Here is a 7,835-nt window from a genome sequence, read left to right as displayed (position 1 = left end):
GACAGTCTGCTTGTTGCTTTACTGTCTTTATATCTATCTTTTGGTTCATCAGTTTATAATGTTCTTTATTATCCATAAATGAGTGAGGTCATGTGGTGTTTATCTTTCATTGACTGGCTTATTTCACTCAGCATGATGTTCTTCAATTCCATCCAGGCTGCTGCAAATGATGAGAATTCCTTCTTTTTATGGCAGCAAAGTATTCCATTGTGTAGATGTACCATAGTTTTTGGATCCAATCATCTGCTGACAGGCACCTAGGCTGTTTCCAAATCCTAGCTATTATAGATTGTGCTGTTATGAACATAGGGGTGCATATATCCTTTCTATTTGGTGTTTCTAGTTTCTTGGGATATATTCCTAGGAGTGAGATTACAGGGTCAAATGGGAGTTCCATTTTCAGTTTTTTGAGGAAACTCCACACTGTTCTCCACAGTGGTTGCACAGTCTGCATTCCCACCAGCAGTGCACGAGGGTTCCTTTTTCTCCGCAACCTCGACAACACTTGTTGTTTGTTGATTTGTTGATGTTGGCCATTCCGACAGGTGTGAAATGGTACCACATTGTTGTTTTGATTTGCATCTCTCGGATAATTAGTGACTTTGAGCATGTTTTCATGTGCCTCTTGGCCTTCCTTCTGTCTTCTTTTGAAAATATTCTATTTAGGTCTATTGCCAATTTTTTAATTGGATCATTCATCTTCCTTTTATTTAGTTGTATAAGCTGTTTGTAGATGTTGGAGATTAAACCTTTATCAGTGGTAACATTTGCAAATATGTTCTCCCACACAGTGGGCTTTCTTGTTGTTTTGTTGATGGTTTCTTTTGCTGTAAAAAAGCTTTTTATTTTGATGTAGTCCCATTTGTTTATTTTCTCTTTAGCTTCCATTGTCCTAGGGGCAGTATCTGTGAAGAAGTTCTTTTGGCATATGTCTGAGATTTTGCTGCCTGTGGATGCCTCTAGTATTTTTATGGTTTCCCGTCTGATGTTTAAGTCCTGTATCCATTTTGAGTTTATTTTTGTGAATGGTGTAAGTTGGTGATCTAGTTTCATTCTTTTGCATGTATCTGTCCAATTTTCCCAACACCATTTATTGAAGAGACAGTCTTGACTCCATTGTATATTTGTGCCACCTTTGTCAAATATTAATTGAGCATAGTGATTTGGGTTGATATCTGGGTTCTCTACTCTATTCCATTAATCTATAAGTCTGTTCTTGTGCCAGTACCAGGCTGTTTTGAGAACAGTGGCTTTGTAATACAGCTTGAAATCTGGTATTGAGATCGCTCCTACTTTACTCTTCTTTATCAGGATTGCTGTGGCTATTCCGAGTCTTTTATTGTTCCAAATGAACTTTTGGAGAGTTCTTTCTAGGTCAGTGAAATATGCCATTGGTATTTTAATTGTGAGTGCATTGAACCTATAGATTTGGGAAGTATGGACATTTTGATGATGTTGATTCTACCAATCCATGAAGATGGTATGTTCCTCCATCTTCCTCTATCTCTTTTTTCAGTGTCGTGTAGTTTTTCGTGTATAGGTCCTTTACTTCCTTAGTTAAGTTTATTCCTAGGTATCTTAATTTCTTTGGTGCGATGGTAAATGGAATTTATTTTTTAGTCTCTTTTCTTGTAAGTTTACTGTTGGTGTATAGAAATGCCATAGATTTCTTTTTTTGTATCCTGCTACATTGCCAAATTCATTTATTAAGTCAATTAGTTTTTAATGGAGTCTTTTGGGATTTTTTATGTACAATATCATGTCATCTGCAAATAAGGATAACTTTATTTCTTTTCCAATTTGGATGCCTTTTATTGCCTCTTCTTGTCTAATTTCAATGGCTAGCACTTCCAGTACTGTGTAAAACAGGAGTGGTGAGAGTGGGCATCCCTGTCTTGTTCCTGTTCTTAGAGGGAATGGTTTTAGTTTTTGCCCATTGAGTATGATGTTGGCTGTGGGTTTATCATATATGGCTTTTATTATGTTGAGGTATGATCCTTGTACTTCCACCTTGTTGAGAGTTTTTATCAGGAAAGGGTGTTGGATTTTATCAAATGCTTTTTCTGCATCAATTGATATGACTATATGATTTTTATCTTTCAATTTGTTTATGTGATGTATCATGTTTATTGATTTGTGAATATTGTACCATCCTTGCATTCCTGGAATAAATCCTACTTGGTTAGGGTGTATGATATTTGTGATGTTCTACTGGAGCCGATTTGCAAGAATTTTGTTGAGGATTTGGCATCTATGTTCATGAGGAATATTGGCCTGTAATTCTCTTTTATTGAGTTGTCTTTATCTGGTTTTGGTATTAGGGTGATGCTGGCTTCATAGAAGGAGTTTGGAAGTGCTCTTTCCTCTTGAATGTTTTGGAATAGTCTGAGGAGGATAGGTTTTAGTTCTTCCGTGAATGTTTGGTAAAACTCTCCTGTGAAGCCATCTGGCCCTGTGCTTTTGTTTGCTGGAAGCTTTTTGATGACTGTTTCAATTCCTTCTCAATTCACTGGTCTATTGAGATTTTTAGATTCTTCCTGATTGAGTTTTGGAAGGTTACATTTTTCTAGGAATATGTCCATTTCCTCCAGGTTGTTCATTTTGTTAGAATAGAGTTGTTTGTAGTATTTTGTAACAATCCTTTGTATTTCGGCTGAGTCTGTTGTTATTTCACCTCTTTCATTTCTGATTTTGTTTATTTGAGTCATCTCTCTTTGTTTCTTGGTTAGCCTGGCTAGAGGTTCATCAATCTTGTTTATCCTTTCAAAGAACCAGCTCTTGGTTTTGTTGATCTTATGTATTGTTTCTTTGGTCTCTATGTCGTTTATATTGATATCTCTCTGATTTTTGTTATTTCCTTCCTTCTTCTTACACTGGGCTTTTCTTGTTGCTCTTTTTCTAACTCTTTGAGTTGTAGAGTTAGATAATTTATTACTATTTTTTTTTCTTATTTTTTTTTTCAATAGGCTTGTAGGGATATGAACTTCCTTCTCAAAACTGCTTTTACTGTGTCCCATAGATTTTGGATTGGTGTGTTTTCATTGTCATTTGTTTCCAGGATGTTTTTAATTTCTACCTTGATTTTTCAGTCCTTGTTTAATAGCATGCTGTTTAGCCTCCATGTGTTTGATTTCTTTGGATTTTTTTTATTGTAGTGAATTTCCAGTTTTATGCTACTATGATCTGAGAAGATGCTTGATATGATTTCTATCTTCTTGAATTTGAAGAGACTTTGCCTGTTTCCCAACATGTGGTCTATCTTTGAAAATGACCCATGTGCACTTGAGAAGAATGTATATTCTGTGGCTTTGGGGTAGAATGTTCTGAAGATGTTGATTAATTCCAGCTGGTCTAGTGAGTCAATTAGGATTGATATTTCTTTGCTGATTTTTTGTTTAGATGATTTGTCCAAAGGTGACAATGGGGTATTAAAATCTCCTACTATGATTGTGTTGCTATTAATATCTCCCTTAATGTCCTCCAGCAGTTTTTTTTATGTATTTGGGTGCTCCCGTATTGGGTGCATATATATTTACCAGGGTTATTTCTTCTTGTTGGATTGCTCCCTTTAGTATTATGAAGTGGCCTTCATTATCTCTTGTTATGTCCTTCACTCTGAGATCTAATTTGTCAGATATAAGTATTGCTACCCCAGCTTTTTTTTCATTTCCATTCACCTGGAAAACCTTTTTCCATCCCTTCACCCTCAGTCTGTGTGCATCTTTTTTTCTGAAGTGGGTTTTTTTGTAGACAACAGATATATGGGTTTTGTTTTCTTATCCAATCTGTTACCCTATGTCTTTTGATTGGAGCATTTAATCCATTTACATTTAAAGTTATTACTGATAGGTATTCATGTTACACCATTTATATTCTATACCCCTGTGTTCCTTCTTCGTTTCCTATTTCTTTATTTTTACAGTAGACCCTTTAGCATTTCTTGCATTGCTGGTTTGGTGATGATAAATTCCCTTAGTCTTTTTTTTTTTGTCTGTAAAGCTCCTGATTTCACCTTCAATTTTGATTGATAGCCTTGTTGGGTACAGTATTCTTGGATTCAGACCCTTCCTTTGCATGACTTTACATATTCCATTCCATTCCCTTCTGGCCTGATGAGTTTCTGTGGAGAAATCAGTTGCTTGTCTGATGGGGGTTCCTTTATATGTAACTTTCTGTCTCTCTCTCGCTGGTTTTAAGATTCTTACTTTGTCGTTAGTGTTTGCCAATTTAATTATAATGTGCCTTGGCGTCGGTCTTTTGGGATTCCTTTTCCTTGGGACTCTGTGATCATCTTGAATTTGTGTGGTTTTTTTCTCTATCTCAGGAAAGTTTTCTCTCATTATTTCTTGAAATACATTTTCCATGTCTTCCTCAGTTTCCTTTCCTTCTGGAACCCCTATTATTCTAATATTGTTTTGTTTTGTATTGTCCCAAAGCTCCCATAGGCTCTCCTCCTGCTTTTTAATTTTTTTTTTTTAGAAGCTGCTCTAATTGGGTATTTTTTTTCCATCTTGTCTTCTAGCTCATTGATGTGGTTCTTTGCTTCTTGTAGTCTATTCTTGATGCTTTCTATTGAGTTCTTCATAGTAGCGATGTCATTTTTCATTTCTTCTTGGTTCATCTTCATTTCCTCTTGGTTCTTCTTCATTTCCTGTTGGTTTTCACTCATATTGTCAAATTTGTCTTTCATTCTTTTTAGCCATCTTATGATCATTACTCTGAATTATTGCTCTGGTAGGTTGCTTGCCTCTAACTCGTTTACTTCCTTTTCTGGCGATGCCTGCTTTTCTTTCATGTGCGGGCTGTTTCTTTGTCTCCCCACGATCTCTCTTTTCAGGATGTCTGGTTATGTAGTTCTCTCTCTCCTGCTTTGATTTAAAGGCACAAAATACAACACAACCAGTTACAACACACACAACACCTATCACGCGAAATCTGACCTTTCCGCTGTACGGTGGGGCGCTCCTTTGAGTCCAAGTGTTCGCGCCGCCTGGGATCAACGTTCTGGGACTCACAGCTGCTTGGTGGTCACTGCGGGTGTGTATATTCAGGCCTCTGACACGATTCCATCTTCCTCTCAAGATGGCAAGATTTCCCCGTCCAAGCCTGTAGGTAGCTTCAGGAAGGGATCCAGCCCCGCTGTGGGTGCTTCCCTGTCAGGGGCACCCTGATCAGCAGCCCCCCAGTTTCTCCTGGTATTTGGCTGTCTCTTGGCTTGCTAATAAACACTCCCAGCACGACCCTCAGCTGCTCTCTTTTTCTGCTTTGGGACAAGGCTCAGAATCTGCCTATCTATTCTTCCGCCATTTTCAGAATCTCACATGTCCTATTTTAAAAAATATAATAGCCACACTAAAATTTGAAGTAATTATTTGCATTTACTACTACTATTCTTCTTACCACTTTAGCCATTTTAAGTATGCAGTTCAGTTGCATTAATACATTCACATTATGCAACCATCTATCCATCACAACTATTCTCTGCAGAAAATTTTCATCATCCCAAATTGAAACCCTGAAACCCTTAAATAATAACTTCAACTATTCCTTCCCCTCAGCCTCCTCTGGTTCCCACTATTCTACTTTCTGTCTCTATGAATTTCCAAATACTATCATAAGGTACTTAAACAATTTACATTTAGTTTGAATAGGTTAATATTTATATTTAAAGTATAAGTATATTTTCATTTCTCATTCAGAGCAAAAAATTAAAGTTCAACTCAGTCTTTGTCTGGATTATCACAAATTTCCTATTAGTGATGTCCGATTAGTTGGACTTTACTAAGAATTCCAAAATATTATCCTCCTACCAATATTGCTGGTGGTAACCTGGATATTGATGATACCACCTGAATATTTGAGGACAAAATAATTGTTGTACCATGGCTTGGATTAACCTTTAGCAACATACTATAACATTCTGTGAACACTTACAAATCTATTTCAATCCTCTTTACCTTTCAGATAACTATCAAGCACAGGGATTACCCATTAAGAACCATATAATAGCTGTCAGATTCTGGCAGTCTCTCCTGGTATGCTCCAGAAAACCCCTGACCTCTTTTTAAAACATGTTTATCTTCAGGAATGATGGGTTTTGGGAAGTGGAAAATGATGTTTATTTTGAGCCAAATTAAACAATAGAGTTGGAAACTATTATCTCAAACAACCTAAGAAGAACATCCTTATTCTATTTAGGAATATAGTAATAAAAAATAGTAAATGTCATCATCCAAATTCATCTCCCAGTGAGGAAAGCAGATCAATATAAACCCATGGTGTTTTTTTGTGAGATTGAAAGAAAAATTCTTGCTGAAAAACTCAGACATCTAATTCTAATGTCTAATCTTGGCTAAACTGATAGATTAAAAGTATTGCCAAGGTAAGCCTAGGGTGTGAATAAACCCACTGGGTATTTCCCAGGGACTATTTTTATGGGCATGGTCTTTTCCATATAGTTCACTTAGTGACTCTGGGAAGTTTGTCATGTCCCATGTGAAGCAAGCATGCTCCCTTGGGTCTAATATATTAACTGTGGCATATAATTTCAGTGCTCTGCCACATAGGGCATTACAACAAAGAAACAATGTAATAATACAATGTTTTAAATAAGTATAGTACTAACATTTATAGAACTTCCCTGGCAATAATGTTGAGTGGGGAGAGGATACATAAATAAAGTCATAAACTTAATGTGGCTTGAGCTCTCTTTAGAGCTATGCTTGACTACATGGAGCATTTGGATGGTAAACCCACTAAGATGAACCCACTATTGTTTGAATTGTGTGCTCTTTCACTGTTGCTTTTATGCACAGGGAAAGATTCCTTTATGATACCAGTGTGTGTGTGTGTGTGTGTGTGTGTGTGTGTGTGTGAATATGTGTGTGTGTTTGTAAGGCAATGGGTGTGAGAGAGGCAGGATGGAAAAAAAAGAAATGTGATGAACCTACTAGCAGGAATGAAATAGATAATTGTTTTGTATCAGAATTCTACTGTATGTACATTCATGTAAGTATATAAGTTGATAGAACTTGGGGATTTAGAGATAGATCTATCATTTTATGTTATATACTAGAGACCCGATGCACAAAATTAGTGCAAAAGTATGCCTTCCTTTCTCTGGCTGCTGGTACTGGCTTCCCTCTGGCACCGGGGACCCAGGCTTCCCTCCAGCACCTGGGACCTGGGCTCGGCTTCATCCAGAGGCCATCCAGGCTACTTAGCGTATTACATTTTTATTAGCGTAAGATATTAGTTATACCTTCCTACTGTGTTTATGCCTCCATCTTCATCTGTAAGAATAAGTAATGCATAATAATGTAAACTTTTCTTTGAGTTATAAAACTATAGTTTTGAAGCAAACATTTTTGTTTTCAAAGGAAGGAGGCAACAATGTTTTTGAAATCAGCTGCATTTAATGCCTAAAGTGAAATTTCATAAATTGGATGCCTGAACAATGACCAGATGCTCTAGGAATGCATCTTAATTGATTATAATGTCTGGCTTCAAAGTGCACATGCATGTATTTGAAAAATATATCTGTTGGGCATAGTACATATCTTCCTTAAAGATAATTCTCTCCGATTGAGAGGAAGAGAGAACAGGTGTTATTGCTCTTAGGTGATTCATTCAAAATTGTTCCTTTTTGTCTAACATAAACAATTTTTTCATTTATTTTATCAGTATTTATTGATCACCTACTTTTCACAAGATGCCTTACACAGGGATCTCCCAGTGGATGAGGTGGTCTGCCACCCAGCATGTCTGCTCATGTCATAAAGGAGCAGAATATAGGGTTTGGGGGGCTCTGAGAACATCAAGGGGTCAAAAGAAGA

This window comes from Pipistrellus hanaki (assembly GCF_964339955.1).
Source record: "Pipistrellus hanaki genome assembly, chromosome: 2".
In the NCBI taxonomy this organism is placed as follows: Eukaryota; Metazoa; Chordata; class Mammalia; order Chiroptera; family Vespertilionidae; genus Pipistrellus; species Pipistrellus hanaki.
Note: the sequence above shows the minus strand (reverse complement) of the source record.